At 34.4% G+C, this 19,147-nt stretch overlaps 1 long non-coding RNA gene across 1 annotated transcript; it reads right to left on the reverse strand.

Annotated features, from left to right (window-relative positions):
• Positions 1-6,318: 6,318 nt before the first annotated feature.
• On the reverse strand, positions 6,319-10,286 carry LOC138348341 (uncharacterized). Its single transcript, XR_011220869.1, has 2 exons — positions 9,688-10,286; positions 6,319-7,048 (listed from the first exon to the last, which is right to left on the reverse strand). It is a non-coding gene; the product is annotated as an uncharacterized lncRNA (long non-coding RNA).
• Positions 10,287-19,147: the final 8,861 nt, after the last annotated feature.

A 19,147-nucleotide genomic window follows, 5' to 3' on the forward strand; every position in this document is an offset into this window, starting at 1 on the left:
ATCAACTATTATCCGAGTAATTGGATATTGTTTTTTGATCCTTTTGTATATTAATTATTTGTAGACCTAGAACAAGCGAAAAGAATCTGAAAATGGAAGATTCAAGTTCGTCGGGTATTCAAATGTTGATTCGAGGTAGGTGATAATTGTGATTGTGTGATGTATGTTTGTTCATTATTCATTACGAGACTTGTATATATATATATGAATGTTGCATTATTGATCACACTTGTTGTAAAAGAGATAGATGAATGTCTATATGCATGGATCACTTCTTGATTGTATAACTTGAGAGTGTATTTGTGTTTGTGATTGTGGTGTGTTGACGGATTGGATTGCCACATTATGGCATAACTAACTAGGATCAGATTGTCATGTACTGACATAATGATGAGATCATATTACGACAAACCTAAATAGGATCACATTGCCATATTCTGGCGTAACTATGGGATCGGGTACCACTTTCTGGTATGCTAATTGTTTGGGTTTGAATTTGATGAATCCTCAAATCGGACTCATCTAGGGCCTTATTTTAATGAAAGAGTGTCCTCAATTTGTGTATTTTATCTCAATATCTGATAAAAACTTTTAAGTTTCAGGTATTTGGGGATTTTGTAGGAGCATTGACATTTAAGTGCTAAAATAGAAGAAAACAACTGAAGATTCAAAGTGCGCATCACCAAGCACACTTGGCGATACGCCATATAGCAAAGTTTTTCCTTCTGCTACAACAAGTGAGCCTTGAAGGAAGTGGATCAAAATGTGACAAAAAGAAGCAGTCGATGCTTTGCCAAATAGTTCTCCGAAGTAGAGTTATTTTTCCCAACCAAACCGCATGCATGGATATTGAGGCAAGAACAAACGGCGACAAACCAAAGAAAGGGCTAGTCACCTAATCGCTCGGTGATTCACGACTAAAAACGACGAATGGATCCACCATCACTAAATCTGAAGTCTATAAATACTGAAATCTTTTATTGTTAAAAGAAAATTTTAGAGTGTAAAAAATATATACTTTTTATTTTAGAAACTTTATTCTTAATTTGTCTCTCAAATTTGGAGAGGGTTTTGAGGAAGCTTGAAGAAGAAGTTCTTCTTCCAATCTTGGAAGTGGGTCTTCTCCATTTACCTTCGTTTGCTATTTTTTAGGTTTAATATCTTATACCCACTTGATTCCTTTATCATTTTAAGTATATTTAATTAATGTTTGATGTGTGTCTAAAAACCCCCATTCTTGGAGTGTGATTTAGCAAATGTGTGTTGATATTACAATTAAGTCTTGCTTGCTTATACGATTAGATGTATTGTAATGGTGATTTAACGTAGTGCTTGTGGTTTAATTTAATTGTTTTTAGTTTAAAATAAAAGAGCATTCATGTATTTTCGGATTGCCCAAAAGGGAGGTTACAAAACAAGGACCACTAGATTGATGGGCTAAGGAGTAATTCGAAATAAGGTTCAGCCCGAGAAGGTAATCCCTACTCCCTTATCCAAGCACCCTCAATCAAATGGTCAGGGTGTGGGTAAGGCATATGTTGGTTGTTTTAGACGAGTGGTTTCCGACATGAACCCATTTTATATGGTCTAAGTTTCCCGAGAGGGAACTTAAATTTACCTAAAGCATAGCCTAGTAACCATTGTCTAATGAATTTTCATATAAAAAGCATGTACACTTTTTTTGTGTCAACATATATTGCGGTCACACCTCAAGAGATCTCTCCCATACTTATTTTGTCCTTTATTGTTTCTATTCTATTACTTGTGACAAAACTCTTTTTTCTTGTTATTTGACACTTTGGTGTCACAAATTGAATCTAATTTGTGTTTAACTCGAAAATGGTCTTGAGCTATCACTATTTAGAACGGAATTCTAAGTAGCCACTAATTTCATTACCACTCCGTTGGGACACAACTCCAACACTTGGTTGGGTTACTTTACTAGCTTCGATTCGTAAACACTCAAACATTAGGTTAGTGTCGTTGATCACGAAATGTAACACTCCGAAATTCCATGACCTAATATAGAGTCTCACATGATGAACTAATACTTGTAAAAGTGTTTATAGACCTAAGACAATGTATTCAAAATATTTGGGAAGTGTTAAAGTAAAAACGTCAAGAAACGTCCATGACGTTTGGTGAAATGTGAACTAGTGTGTTTTTACATATTTCATGGGGTTTTAAGAGTCGGAATTAATGAAAATGAGTAAAATGTGTTAAACATATAGAAGAGTGTGTTTAGGATCAAACGTCAGGGTACGACTTCTCAAGGATCATCCAAAGGGTCCTTGGAGAGGACCCTTGAATTTGACCAAAAGCTGTCAAATGGACAGTGGCGAAAGGACAGAAAAAAGGATTAGTCGTTGATGGGTCAACGGCTCGTCGATGGAGTTATAGGTCCAGCCTAAGCCAATTAATCAAAATTGTCAAAATAACCAGTCTTTGTCCCAAACCACGGACAAGCAGGACGGTCCGTGGTCCAGTCGACGGCCTGTAGGCCGGGTCTCGTCAATCCGGGTCGAGTTTGACAATCAAATTTTATGTTAAGGGACTTAATTATTTAGTTGGTTAATTAATGGTTAAGGGAGGTTTAATTAAGTCAGTTGAGGGACTATATAAGACCTAAACCTCATTACACTAACCTAACACCCCCACAATTCCCAAACACAAATTCTCTCCAACTTCTCTCTTCTTTCTCTCTCTAGTGCAACACCCCATTGAAGAACAATTCAAAGCTCGTGTAGGAATTCAACACTTCACCTTTTCTCCATCAAACACTAAGGAATCCTAATGTATGGAAGCTCTTCACTCTTGGGATCTCTTTCCCAAAGAGGATCTTCAAAAATGATTTCAAAAGATGTCAAAAATATGTGTTTCTTCTCAATTCGTGAATTGGATTTAAATTTGATTTGATGTTGGTTTCTTTTGATTATTAGTGAGGGATTATGATTATATATTGATTTATTTTTGTACTTCTATGATAGAATCTATGAATTAAATCTTTTACCCTAACACTACCTATTAATTGGACTTGTAGATGATTAGGATTATTGAGAATTGGTTATGTTATTGTTTGATTCACTCTATTAGGATGATGATGAGTGGATTATTGTATAATTGTGATGAATTGAGGGTGAGATTTTTGATGAAGGACATGGAGGCTATTCGGTAAGACTTTGTTATCTTGAACTCTTTGCTTCAATAATGATGGATTATAATTGGTGACAATGTTGTGCAACTGATGTAATATAATTGATTAGATTAAGAAGATTATGATATGATGAAATTTCTTGACTATATTAATTTTGAGATCATGTTTAGGGTATGTTGATACAAGGTTGAATATGATCCACTTGTGTGCCTTACTATGATATGATTATAATATGTTGATCTCACGAATGAAAGGTTGTTATGAAAGGACATTCTCATGTAATACATAATGAGCTAATAACATGATATACAAGGGGTTAGTCTCCTATGATCTATACTAAGCTGTGATTATTAATATGACTTAAAGATATTTCAAAAAGGGAGTTTAACTTAGCACCACATTAACTTGATAACGAGGGGTGTTGACTATCCATAGAAGGTAGATTCACCAAGCATTCTCATTAGATGAGGGTTCCAATTGATAATGGTCATGTAGAGGTTTCAAGATATATCTCCTAGTTCCTTAACTATGTTGCCTCCATAGGAATACTAGCTCGTGGATCCACATAGAATGTTATGTTCATGTTTTGGTCCTACCTTGGCAAGTAGATCACCTTCTTTTGGTGTAGGGTTTCATAACTTGGAATTCTATATTTAGCTCACATGGTCTATGTCGGTTAAGGCGATTATTCCCGAAAGTAAAATACAAGTAATTAAGTGAACACTAGCTAGGGTGATGTAAGGGGTTTTGACTCTACTAATGCATGGCACAAGTGGTCCTTTAGGGAAGTCCTAGGAGTTTGTTCTTATGTAATTATGATATGTATGAATTTTATATGATGACTTTACATGCTGATGAACCTATATGATATTATTTTCATTGGTGAACGTGTTATTGGTGTATAATGATTTACGTGCTTATGAACATGAAAGATATGAAGATATATGAAATGTTGACATTGCTTATGATCCTTTACTTGGTTTACTTGACTATGTGGGGTTATGGGGCTTTACATAGGCATTGCACTTTGTAGGCTTGGGAAGGGGTTGTGAGTAAGGGTCTGATATATATGTTGTTATCTTATGAACTCTTGTACATGAATTGTTGCTAGGACATTATGCTGGAGTTTTTTTTATACTTATATGATCTTTAAATGATGTCATTCATGATAAAATGACCTTATGTTTATAATACAATGTTGACTTGACTTTGTGATGGTATTGGTCTTCTGTTGAATATGGACTTGCCTTGAGTATTATTTTGTCTATTGACTTGTATATGATTCATAAGTGTGCATAAAGGCTTTCGAAAGTGACTTATCATGTATTTGAACTAAATGTACCTTTAAGCATGATTTTAATTATTTATGTGCATATGTTTCCACACTTAGTACATGTGTTTGTACTAACCCATACTAACCCGTATTCTTTCCCTTTTCCCAAACAATGTAGGTTCGGGAGATTGAGGGGTATCAAGGTCGCTTGCAAGAAGACATGGACTTTTCTCCAGGTTTTTGTAGGTCCTCGAGTTCGAGGATGGTGCCACATACTCTACCTTAGTAGTTTCACTATAGTATAAAGACATTCATTTCTTTCCTTGTGTTGAAGATATTATTATAAGACCTATTTGACAATCATGGATTTGTATAAGGGATATGCCCTAATGTTCTAATGAGTTTTACATGGTTTAATGTGAGACGATATTATTAGATTAAATCCTTATTTGTCGGTTATATTGTCTAAACGTGAAGCCTATATAAGCTTCATATGTGAGGATCTAAGTAAACTCCATATGTAGTATGTGAGAGGTCTATGTACACCTCAATATGTAAAATGTTTTAATTTTTCCTCATTTTAACCTATGATATGTTATGACGAATGCTAAGAGGATATTCTAAGTCCTCTCCGAGAATGATGACGATGCCGGTTACGTCTAAGGGGTGATCCCCGGTGGTGACACGAAATATAAAAGATACACATATTGAAACATCAAAATGGCACCACTTCCACAAAGTTTAGTTACTTCTAACTATAGGTTTTGTTGGCACAGTTGCATAATAGTGGTCTAATTACTAAAGCTACTTTGCACAATGATTTTCTTCTCCGATGTATGAATTTTAAGTGTCTATCATTCTCTAGCTTGCTGCCTGTTTCTATTGGTAAGATATTTGTATACCTTAAATAGGATTTGAGTGTTCAATACTGATGTAAATTTGATCGTGACTTAGCCCCTAAATAATAGGGATTTTGAGACATAAATTAATGTATGTGTGTGTATTGTACATCCATTTTGCTAGTTTTATCATTATTTTTCATGGAGTATGTTTGCTAATTGAAGCATATGTTCATGCATTGTACATTCAGCAAGCCACATCTGGGCAGATTGCTTCAGGTAGAATGCCCCTCATTGTTTTTGTCCTCTGAAATGTTTTTCTTTTTTTGATACTCAGATTGTTAAAGTGCTTCCGTTATTTCATAGTTTGTTGCTCAGACAATGAATGTTCTTTTGCTTTTTCTTTGTTTGTTGTCTAGGTTGTGAATTTGTTCATAATGCAGTGTCTTTTGCATAACAGGGTCATTGGTATTTTCACATAGCTTTTTTATGTAATATTTTGTTAGAGTATGAGAAATTGTTTGATCTCGTGATGTTTTTATCATTTTAATTTCATCTTTTGACTCATTTATTTTATTATTTCATGTCATGCGGTATGATTTTCAAATAATGCCTATTAAATATTTCAATAGGGTGAACCATTGTGGAAATTCGTTGAAGACACTATTTTATTGGATTTGTTATATAATGATACTAGTTTGTTAAATATAAATTTAGTTTTAAAGTTACGATACTATAGTTTGGATTAAAAATTAATTTTTTTTATATTTGATGAGATGAATTACATTCAATGAAGTACATTATATGTTTTTTTGAATTTTTCAAACATCATCACATCGAACAGGCACTCTTTTGATTAGAATTTTATTCGATTTATCGGTAGAAGTGCAAACTAGATAATTTTATAAATGGATGTGGTCATTATTATTTAAGGCTAAATTTTTTTTGTTAAAGTTTGTTAATTTTAGCATCAAACAAATTGAATTTTCTAGACTAAAACATTGGACAGTAAATGGGGGAAACTAACATGGTTTCAAAAGGATATTCTAGCCTTTATAATTAGCACAAAACCTATGTCATTAAAGATATGAACTTTTAGTAGCATCTTGATGAAATTTACATGCAATCAAAATGGACACTACATGAACATGATTATCATATTAAATTTTATTTAAAACCTTTATTTATGGCCACTAGAACTAATGCGCTTTAGCATCAATTTAGTAGGCTTACCCGCTATAAGAATTGACACTACAAAATATAACTACTATTTTTTTTTTGGATTTAACATCCATCTAAATTGCCACAAGCAATTCCCACTAGAACAAATGTGTTTTTGTGACAATTTAGTTGGTTTTAATTTCTATTTAAATGGATGCTACATGAGAAACCTACCTCTTTGAATTGTATTATGTAGCCTTTTTAATTGCCGAAACCAATTGACACTAAACTTTACTTCTAAATGGCTGCAAAAGTCTTTCCCGGCCCTTGATACAACGGCTAAAGGGCATTGGCTGGTAATGGCTATAGCAGCCATAGTTATGGATGCTAATGCCATTTTTAATTCCCTTATATCCCTTTTTGTATTAGTGACTCTGTCCCAGGTATGTTGGTCCACATATAATTTCCTGGTATGTTGGTCCATATAGAATTTCCAAGTGGATTGGAAAATAGCTTATGAGTTTGAGCTATCAGAAGAGTTAGTTGCGGTTCATCTGGTGTTTCATGTCTTCGTGCTGAAAAAGTGCATGGATGATCCTTCCTTCATCATAGCACCTGAGACTATTGAGATCAAAAGGCAGCATCAGTCAATGTAATTTTGAGGAACTAATTTGTTGAAGAAGCTACACGGAAAGCGAAATTGGACATGAAAAAACGATATTTGCTTCTTTTGGAATTCGGATAAAATGCACACCAAGGTACTAAGTTTCTTCTTACTACTATCTAAATTTTGAGTAAGCATATTCTTTTTGTTGCAATTGTTTGTGGATGTATGAACTTGATGTTGCTACCCTAAGTCTTGTAAGAGTAACCTCATTCCAGGATGAATGATCCGAAGGGGGAGACATTTCAAAATCTCGCAACTAAAAAGAACTAGAAAAGAGTTCAAAATCTGAAAATACTCATTTTGAAAAAAATAAGAAAATCTGAAAATTTTAAGTAAGTTAAAATGTGTGTTTTGGTCATCTTCAAATGACCATAACTCTCAGCTCAGGATGTGTTAGGTGTATTTACAAATATGGTTGGAAAGACCTTAGAATAATATTTTCATCCGAGTTTGCGCGATTCTTAGTTCAGATGAGTTAGTTATTCCTTTCGGAAGTTGGGTTGTCGGATTAACGAAAACCCAATTCGAATTTGGGAATGACAAAGTTGTAATCCGAATTTGGGAATGACAAAGTTGTATTTTTTACCTAATTAAGTCAATTCATTTATAGGAATAATTGGGGTTAAAACAGATCTTTGTTCATTTTAGAAAAAAAAGAATTCACGCTAGGGCTAGTGAATCCCACAAAACTCCTAAATTTCATCCCAGAACTACGATGAAACCAGTTCTTAACCACCTTGATCTTTTGAACATCTACATGGCAAAAAAAATAAGACCGATTTCAAAGAAAATTCATACTTGAAAAATTTAGCATACAAATTTTGCTTCCCAAGAACACCCAAATCAGTGCAAAGAATGTTGCCATGTTCTTCTTCACTTTTCGAATAACCCAAAATATTAACAATAAATTCTGTCACAAACGAATCAAGAAATGGTTTGAACACCCCATTCATCAAACTCATAAAAGTTGTAGGTGCATTGGTAAACCCAAACGACATAACCTAAAACTCATTATGTACATAGAGAGTTCTAAACATCGTCTTGGGAACATCCTTAGGCCTAATTTTCAATTGATGTTCGCCGTATCTTAGAGAAACTACTGCCCCTTGCATTGGTTAAGGAGATCGTCTATTCGAGGCAAGGGATGCTTGTTCTGAATAGTGATTCTATTCAATTGGCAGTAATCTATACACATTCACATGATACTATCCTTCTTCTTAACAAACAAAACTGGAGCACCCCATGTGGAAGCACTTGGGCAAATACACACACACACACACACACACACACACTACACACATAGGAGATCAAAACAAATAAAGAATAACCATAGACATTATATCACATAGAGAAAGGGAACAACGAAAATTAAATCGAGTGGTTCTTTTGTTCAGTCAAACACACAACAACATTCAACATAATAAGAAAGATTAAATTTAATCTAACGGAGAAACAACTAACCAGTTAAAGCAGAAATTTATCTGCAATGAAGACAAACTCAATCAATTATACGATCCGAATACAACAAAATCGATTGGAGAGCCCTCTTAGAATTCACAAGACTTTTGTTTTAAATTTTTTCTTTAGAGTTGAGAGAGTTTCTGATAATTGCTAAGTGAAAGCCTCCAACTCTTTTTCTGTTGGTTAAAGCATATCCTAATGAGAATGAGTCTTTTTGTGGTTGTTAAAGCCTATCCTAATGAGAATGAGGTCATCTCTTTATATAGTGGAGGAGAGCGCATGAAATATATGTCAAGAAACTAATTAGGATCAATAACATATCATTTTCCTTATTAAAAGAAAAAACCAAATCAGTAATATTATTTGAAATTATTTTTTGCTCAATCAAATATACTTTTACTAAAATTTAATAATTGAGAATCAATTCAACTTCAATCAAGTCAATTATGATCAATTAACATTAGTAAATAAAATACAAAAAAAAGATTACCTTACCCAAGAGACGAGAAATCTGTCCGGATTAGCACAATACCATAAAAATCACTTTAGTATCAATTAATCAATTTCAAGCAAGGATGTAATAATTATATTAAAGGAAGAAAACACAAGTCAAAAAGTGTTAACAAATTCGTAAAATAATATTTCACGACAAGAAAAGTGAAATATGTCGAGGATCAATCTAAACTCAAGTAGCAATCTCAATTATCATAAAAATTATTACCACTACTACAAGTAAAATTGCATAAATCAAAGGGATTAAATGTCATTATTGGAGGTAATAATCAACAAGGACATCTCAAGATAATCGGTGATTTCATAACTAAACTTAACAAGTTTAACCAAGAATCATCTGTCTAGGTATTGTTAAAAATACAGGAGCAAACTTCCACACAATATTCTTGTGAAACAGATCATGAGCTAAATGATCAAAAGCAACAAGCACATCAAGGAGACTATAATTCAACTTCTATCACACATACACCGTTTGTAAAATATGATGGTCATAACTAGTAGTTAAATTTTATGACTAAGAGAACTTCTACACCAAAAATGCATAGAACTTTCATCACATTGCAGATAAGAAGAAGAATGAAATTGCTAAAATGAGATAATAATTTTAAATGAAATCTACCCGAACGGATCGTCAAATATCCATCTTTTGACCATTTTGAAACATTCGAAAGCTTTACTGTCGTTCGTCTAGTTTACTGGTTCAGAGTTGTTGTCCAGAAATAAGAGAGGGGACATGAGGCAAGCGACTGGCCACTGCTGCTGGTGTCGTTCAGTTGTTGGCTTCACTGGATCACTCAGGCCGGAGTTTGCCTGGTCGCTGATCTTCTTCACCGGCTGGCTGCCAATTTTGTGCAGGAGATGGTTGTTGCTGTTGTTGTTTACGATTCGCCGGCTAGTGGTGTTGTTTCAGCCTAATGGAGTTCCTGGTGCTGCTGCCTTCACTGGAGTCTCTTGGTTGCATCTTTTTCGTTGCTTCTATGGCCGGTTGCTTTTGTTTGCCTCACTGGAGAAAGGAGAGGAGAGAAACATAGGCAGACGACTGCTGGTCTTGCCGAAACTGCTGTTTTCCTCTCCTGGCTACTATCCACCGCCGGAAAGGGAGAGAAGGAAGGAGAGAGAGGACAAGAGGCGAGGGCATAAAGAGAGTCGTCGGTGGAGAGAAAAGGTGGGAGAGAGGGCGGATAGAGAGGGAGGAAAGGAGGAGTAGAAAAATAGAATATTTAGGGTTTGGGTCTTCTGATATCAAAAAGGAAAGAAAGGATGAGTGAATCTGAACCGTTAGTTATTAAATAGATGAGGGGCCGAGATTCAATATTATGAGATGGATGCTCCAGATTATAAGATGAAATCTCAAAATCACATTGGATTGAATTTGAATGGCCAAAATTACAATAAAAAGTAGCTAGAATTGGAATGGAAGAGTGAATATAATTGAAATACAATTAGAATTGAATAGACTAGAATTGAAAGAAATTAGAATAGAATAGACTAGGATTTAAATGATTTTGAGGAAAATTAAAGAGATGATATCCAATTAAAATATTATATATATTATAATGTTTTTTATATAAATAAACTCACTTAAATTTTTAAACATTTCAGTAAAACAAATTATTTTTATATTTATTAATAATTCTAAAATATTTTAATAAACTCTTTTTATAAAGTATGCATACTAAAATATATATATTTGTACAAAATACACTAACATTTTGAACTAGAAATATATTTTAAAAAATAAATATTTAATTGAATAACATTTTTGAAATATTTAAAGGTTATCAGCATTGGGTGTCAACGATCATACAAGAATGAAATAAACAAACAAATGAAAACTTTAGCAAAAAAAATAATGAACCCCAAAAAGTTACATTCTAATTAATCTTTTAAAAACATTGGAAAGAACGAAAAAGAAAATTAAAAATTCTAGATTGTGAAATGACAACAAATTATTTATCAAAATCATCATTTTCTTTTAAAAAAAAGGAAATTCAAAATTTTCAAAAATCACCTTCATCAGTAGTCTCACAAAGTAAATTTGAATATACCGACCGCACACAACAGAGATTGACAAACTGTTTTGATAACTCGCCTTGATGAACAGTAAAATAAACATCGAAAAGTATGTAACAAAGAAAATCTAAACTCAAAGATCATGGAATCGCAAGAACAAATAATTTATCAACATCCTTATTATAAAATAATAGACCCCCAAAATGAAGTTTGTTAAAATGATTTAATTTTTTTCACATCTATGATAACATTCGTAAATAATTATGACATCTTTGCTTAGGTTTTTGTAATTTATATGAGTCAAAATATTCTTCATCCTAGCTTGTGGTTTATCAAAATCTGTCATATTTTTTTATACATTGAAAAAATAAAAATCAATAAAAAGGAAACCAAACCAAATAATGTTTTCGTTAATTATAAACATATGCATTCAATTATTTACATGCAACCATATATTATAAAAAAATCTTATCAACAACAATAAAAACACAACAAAAAGTACCTTGGTTTCTTGATTCTTGATTTATTGTGCATAAAGGAGGAACAAAGAAAGAAACTAACAAAAATTTTAAGAAATTTTTTTTTCCTGGACTTTTATAACTTGAATAGTTAATGTGTGAAGAGGTTTTTTGAATTAGAAAAATATACTTAATCTCAACTATTTCTTCCATGACTTATAAAACACAGATTAATCTTGGCTTTTCACTTTTCTTGTTTTTTTACCTTATTCGGAGTGTGTTTAGGTCAATTTTCTTACGACTTTATTTTTTTTATAGTAACTGAAACTTCCTATGAGCACGTAGATAATCTTAGATTGAGGCAAATATGTGATTTCACGTTTTAAATTTCTATTGTGACTCACACTACAAAATAAGGCATAATTATCAACAAAATATATGTCGGTAAATCTATCAAACTGGCTGATAAATCGAGTTATTTACCAATTACTAATGAAAATAAAGTGTTGCTAAAAGGCATGTCGGAAAATTTTGCCAACAAAGTATATTCGTTGGTAAACTTACATACCAAAACTCGGTTGGTAACAACCTGAAGATTTTATTAGTAATTTATGAACATTGGCTCTAACATTGTTGTTGACAAATTTACCAACCAAAATGTTGACATTTTTGTAGATATGTTAACTGTTACTTTAAGAATATAAATAGTAACTTAAAAAACATGAGAACCCCTCGTCCTTCTATAAAATGCTGACATTTACTAGCAGAAGACAAATATAACATTTCAAAATCACATATAAAACTATATATAAGAAATGGTTTCGAAAATACAATAGAAAATAGTGACTTCAATTACATCAAATAACTAATCTCCAACCATAAGAAAAACAAAGAGTTTATCATCATCCACAAAAAAATAGTTTACATTAGAAGTCTCCAATCATAATAAAAAGATAGTTGACGTCAGAAGTATCAGAATGATATTATGCCCACTTTAATTACACTAGATAACCCTGAGCCTATCTTTCTAGAATAAAAGAGGGAAAATTAATGAAAAAAAGAAACTAGATAACATGCACAATACCATGAAGATTTTTGGACATAGTTCAATACACAACTTACCTCATAGAAGATTTGCATTGATGTAATTGACATCTCCTTGCAGTAGAGATTAAGAGAATGATTAGTATAAACAAAAACTTTTTCTGGAAAATGTTTTAAAATTTTCTCAAGTTTGTTTGGGACAAAAGTTTTGGAAAATGTTTTCTAAATCAACTTATTTTCCTCAAAATTAAGGAAAATGATTTCCCTTCAAAAGTAAAGGAAAATATTTTCCAAAACTCTCATCAAACTTCAAATTATATCTTTTTTTTTTCAAAAAAAAAACATCAATTTTTACAAAATAGTTTAATTCAAAATTTTATATTTTCACTCCGCTCCTCCCACCGACCTCGATCATCCCTCCACTGCCCTCCAAAAAAGATTGTTTTTTTTTTTTAAAAAAATATTTTCAATTTCAAAATTTTCTTTTTTAACCCCAACCCTCGACTCCAACCACCCACCCCTCCTCCCACACCTTCAAAAAAAATTAAGTTTGTTTTTTTTTTAAAAAAAATATTTTGAATTCAAATTTTAATTTTTTCACCCCTTCTAGACCTCCACACCCCCCCCCCCCCACCTCCCTAAAAATTTCTCAATTTGGTGTTTAAAAATAATTTCAACTTCAAATTTTTATATTCTCACCCCTAACCTCCACCCCCATGCCCCTACCACCCTAGTAGCCCCCCACCCCAGCCACGCCAAAAAAAAATTGATTTTATTTTTTAAATTGTTTTTTCAACTTAGATTTATTTTTTCACCCATACCCCTCTCCCCCTCTTCCATCACCCCCTCCCCCCAAAAAATTATGTAAATTTGTTTTTAAAAATTATTTTCGACTTCAATTTTTTCTTTGTTTCACCCCTGCCTCGACCACCGCCCCAACACCCACCCCCTACCCCACCGCTCCTCCAAAAATAATTTTTCATTTTATTTTTAAAAATATTTTTACCTTCAATTTTTTTTATTTCACCCCCCTACCAGCCCCTACTAGCTCCCAACCCCACCCTAAAAAGAAACAAAATCATCAAAATGACCTCTTTGAGAACCGAAGAGGAGACTATGGAAAGACTCCACATGCATAGAAAACTACACTTTTCCCTTTTTATAGTCGACTTCACTTTCTCCCATTTTATAAGAATTTTTGATTGTTCCTTTAGATCCCATATATCCACAAACACTTCATTTCTATTTCTTTTAGAAGCCTTTTTTTTAAAATTTCTTTCTCATAATAAAATGTTTGAGAAAGGTGATCAGTACTGATGTACCGTAGTTTCACGATACTTTCAATGCTTTTTCCTTAAGTTTAATGTGTGTCTAAGGCCTTTTTGTATTGGTTTTAATGTAGTGTTCTATTTGTTTGCAGGAAATCTGTCCACAAGGAGAACGTGGGAGAATTGTGCTGAACATTACAGAAATGACGACCTATCGAGCCACCGACAGTCCGTAGTGACCTCGACGGTACGTAGGTGGCCACCATTGTACGAAGTAAAAGGTTGCTAAAGGAAGTTGGGGAATTCTTACCAAGTGTAGGTCTACAGAGTCACTCGACGGACCGTCATAGCCACGACGAACCGTCCTGCACACCCGTCAATGTTAACAGAAAGTAGCCCCAGTACACATCTCCAAAAGATTCTAAGTATGGAAGAACAGAAGACATAGACGGACCGTCGTGCACGCAACGAATTGTCATCCATGTTCGTGGATTGTAACAGAAAGTTAGTGAAGAAAGCAGAAGAAAAAGGAGTTAAGTATGGAACGACGGAGGGCCTCGACGGTCCGTCGTGACCTCGACGGGTCTGTTCTCCAGTCCTCGACTCTAACGCGTTTTTTCAGCAGATTTTCGTTAAATAGATTTCCCTCTTTTGTTAGGACTCTATTATTATAAATACTTGTAAAAACCTCGTTTTTGGGGTTTGAATCTTGGATATTTTCTAGTTTTATTATTCTAATTTTTGAATTTTGGGATATTGTGAAAATCACTTTATTTTCTGGAATGGTTTGTTGCAAGTTTTTGATTAATTCAAGTAATCTTCTGGGCTTTCTTCAATCTCATCAAAGTAAGTGCATGAATTCTTATCTAATTAATATGAATTATTTAATTTATTAACATGGGTAACTAAAATCCATAACTAGGGTTGTGGGAACCATGATTAAATAAGAAGGTAAAACCTATCTAAAATAAAAATTCTCGAATAGTGTCTTGCATGTATTAATAATTCTTTCATTTAGAAGTCTTTTTAACGAGTGTATGCATTAGAACTCGCCTTGTTGCTACTTCCCGGACCAAGGAGGTAGATAATAAGAAAAAATATATCAACTTAGATAAAGTATACACTATGTTATAGGCTAGTGTCGGTTGATGCGAAGTAACAATTAAGACAAACATCGAATATGATGCTGAATATGAGGTAAAGGTAAGGTTTAGTAAAGCATACACACATAGCCGGACGAAGGTGCAGAGTGAAATTTCATAGTTGCTGGACCAAGAAATTAGGAATACATAACTTACCACTTTGCATGTAAGATACTAGGAAATGATTGTATAGCTAGCATTATCGTGTTATGAACCTGTGGAGAATAGTTAAGCCCTAGTTACTCTCATTTCTTGATAAAAATCAAATCTTTGAACCTGTTACTTATTTACTTAGAAATAATTAATTATAGTTATTTCTTAAAATCCCCCCTTTTGTTACTTGTTTCTTGGAAAGGACTTGACTAAATAGAAGTAATAATAGGTTCAAGATAAGTCTAAATTATTTTTCCTCGTGGGATCGACCCCAACTTCATAGTTGGGTTCTTTACTTGATACAACCTTTTATACTTCTTTTCGAGAAGTAAATTTGAGTGTATCAAATTTTTGCGCCGGTATCAAGGAAAGTGAATCTTAGATTAACTTTAAGCTTATTACCAAAGTTTAGTCAACATTCTCCTAATTTTACTTTTTTTTTGTCTCTTGCAGATCTAACATCCGTGTATGCCAAGTATGCAAACTGGAGGAGAACCCATACTCTCACCCAACTCCGAACAAGAGCGCACACTATGCAAAATTAATCAAAATTTGGGTATTCTCGATGAAGACACAACCTGAAGCTTCCACCATCGGTTAATGCTCATGACCAACTATTACCTGAAAATCGTGGGGAAGGTGAAATACGGAGGCAAACTCCCGCTCCACACCCTCAAGAGTATTATAGGGGATATGATAATATTAGTGACTCTGACGGGCCCACTTGTCTTGCCTCCCCTACCACATGGCCATACATTCGTGCTAACTAGTAGTCTGATGTAAATTGTCACCGCTAGGGGTTATTTTTCTGGTCTATCTTCTGAGGATCCACATGCTCACATCGCCAAGGTGAGGTCAGTGTATAAGAGTATGTAGGGAGGCCTGACTTGAATATGGACGTAATTGGGTTAAGAGTGTTTTCTCTCTCACTAACGGGAGCGGCCACTATATGGTTTACCGAACTCCCCTATAACACAATTTACACTGGAATCAACTGAGAGATGTGTTCTTAGAACGTTACTACCCGGTGTCTAAGAAGATATACCACAAAGATAGGGTGAACAACTTTGTGGCACTAACGGGAGAATCACTCACTAGTTCTTGGGGAAGGTTCACCTTTTTCTTGAGAAGTGTCCCCAATCACCGCATCGATTATGAGTCACTAAAACAATACTTCTATCAGGGACAGGATGATAATAATAAAGCAGTATTGAATACGATAGTGGGTGTTTCTTATAAGGGAGTGTCCTTATGCTAAGATTATTGAGAAGTTAGATAAAATCTCCCAAAATAATAATGCGTGTAGAACTACGAAGTCAAAAACTGTAGAAACACTTTTGTAGTGCAATCCACACACAACGCAAGCCACAGAAGAGATTATTGAGGAAATAGCTCAAATGATCACAAAGCTTGGGTTGGTGTTAAAACATGTCACTAGGGATGCAGAAAAGGTAAAGCGGTGAACTACATTTCTAAACCACCACGACCAACTGATGAGTATTACTACGAGGAAGACACTTATGCGGTAAATATTAAGACGAGGGGTTTCCGACCAAACGTCCAAGGCTCCAATCAGGAAAATATGCGCCAAGGTAAAAGAAACCAAGGTCGGAACTATGGTAATTACTATTGAGAGGGACATTATGACCGAGATGGGAATTAAAATCGCGACAACAATTTCAACCATGGTAAGTATGGTAATAGAAATGATAGCAGTGGGCCCTATGTTCCACCTCAAAATCGTGAAATTGCTCCAAGGGATAGTGGAGGTAGTATGGCCCAAGTTGAGGATATGTAGCAAAAAATGAGGAGAAGGCTTGATGTTAGTGATGAGAACACTAAAGAGTTGAGGAGTGACTTAGCAAGTATTAGGCAAAAAAGTTGATGCACATGCAATCTCGATCAAGCATCTTGAGTTAAAAATGACCCAATTATCTTCAACTGTGAACCCACGCCAACCGGGCACTCTTCCTAGCAATACTGGCCAAAATCATAAAAATGATGTACATTGTTGGAAGTAACAACTCCAGGTGGTAAGCGAACCATTGATCAACCGATGTCGTTTAGTGTACAAAATGTGATAAGAGGCAATGATGAGGTAGTTGAGGTTAGTAGTGAGTTAGAATACCAAATGGGCAAAGAAGTTGAGGTAAACCAAAAGGTGACTCCCATGCCTGGACCACCACCTCCATTTCCATTGTGGTTAGTCAAAATGACTGAGGATGGTAAATACCGGCTTTTTATTATTATGTTGAATAATATTTCAATTGCTGTCCCTTTGATCGAAGCTCTCGAACAAATGCCTGATTATGCCAAGTTCATGAAGGATATGTTTAATAAGAAAAGATCGAGTAGTTTTGAGGATGATGGTAGAATGCAGCATTGTAGTGCTATTGCTACGAGTTTTGTAGTGAAAAAGAAAGAAGATCCGTGTTCCTTCACTATTCCATGTACAATCGGGTTATAACACTTTGCAAAAGCATTATGTGAACTTGGGGCAAGCATAAATCTCATGCCTCTGTTTATTTATAAGAAGTTGGGTTTGGTTGACCCAAAGCCCACTGCGATGCGACTACTGATGGCCGATCGAAAGATAAAGAGGCCTATTGGGATACTCCACGATGTGTTAGTAAAGGTGGAGTCATTTATATTTACGGCCAATTCTGGATTGTGAGGTTTATTTTGGAGGTGCCCATTAATTTTGGGAGGCCATTCCTTGCTACGGGTAGAGCCTTGGTTGATATGGAGAAAGGGCAAACAAAATTTTTGATGAACAATGAAGAAGTGACAATCAACTTTTGTAGGTCCATGAGGCAGAGTAGTGAGATCCAATCGGTATCTGCCATATCTTACAGAGTTTAAAAGTCATTTGAGGTACAAATAGAAGAGCGTATGGAGCTAGAAACACTAGCGGCAGTGATCATGGATTTTGACAGGGATTGTATTTAAGAGTATGAGTCATTGGTCGTGGCACTTGATAGAGGTGATGTTCAATTTAAACAAAAAAATTTAGAGTTAGATATGAAAAATGGCAAGTCTTCACCCCCGAAACCATCTATAGAAGAGGTTCAAAAAGTAGAACTTCAGGCTCTACTACCGCATCTGAGGTATGTATTCATGGTAAAAAGTGACCATTTGCTGGTAATTATTGCATCAGATTTGAATGTGCAACAAGTTTAGAGGTTGGTGGAGGTTTTAAAAATGTTCAAAAGAGTTATTGGGTGGACTATTGCGGATATTATTGGGATCCCTTCCGAGATTTGTTCACATAAAATCTAAGTCATGCCCGATTATAAGCCAAGTATTGAGCACCAGAGATGTTTAAATCAACCTATGCAAGAGGTGGTAAAGAAGGAAATCATTAAGTGATTAGATGTTGGAGTGATATATCTGATATGCTCAAACTTACTTCTCAAATAAGAAGTAAAGTGGTCGTGTCAAGTAAATAACCCAACTAGTGAGGTTAGGATCGTTCCCACGAGGAAAATAGTTTAGACTTAACTTCAATTTATTATTACTATTGGTCAGTCAATTACTTCCTTGGAAAGCAAAAATGATAAAACGGGGGTTTTCTATTTTTAAATAAATGAAAATAACTAGCGAAATTGAAGGAGACAACTACTAGCTTCAAATGTTGGAGTTTAATCAATTAATAAAAGTAACTAGGGTTTACGTGTTCCCCACAGGTTCGTAACTTGATAATTCTAACTATAACAATTCTTTCCTAGTATCTTGCATGCAAAGTGATAAGTTATGTATTTCTAAATCCTTTGTCCGAAATCTAGAAAATTTCACTCTGCACCTTGGTCCGGCTACGTGTGTTGCTATACTACGTTTGATATTTGACTAAGTTATTATCTTGTACCAATCAATACTAGCCTATTAGATACTACACACTAAATCTATGTTGATAATTCTTTTCCTATTATCTACCTCCTTGGTCCAGCAAGTAGCATTAAGGCGAGTTCTAACATTGGCCATCCGTTAAGAAGACTTCTAAG

Source organism: Solanum lycopersicum, chromosome 1, assembly GCF_036512215.1.
Source record: "Solanum lycopersicum chromosome 1, SLM_r2.1".
Lineage (NCBI taxonomy): Eukaryota > Viridiplantae > Streptophyta > Magnoliopsida > Solanales > Solanaceae > Solanum > Solanum lycopersicum.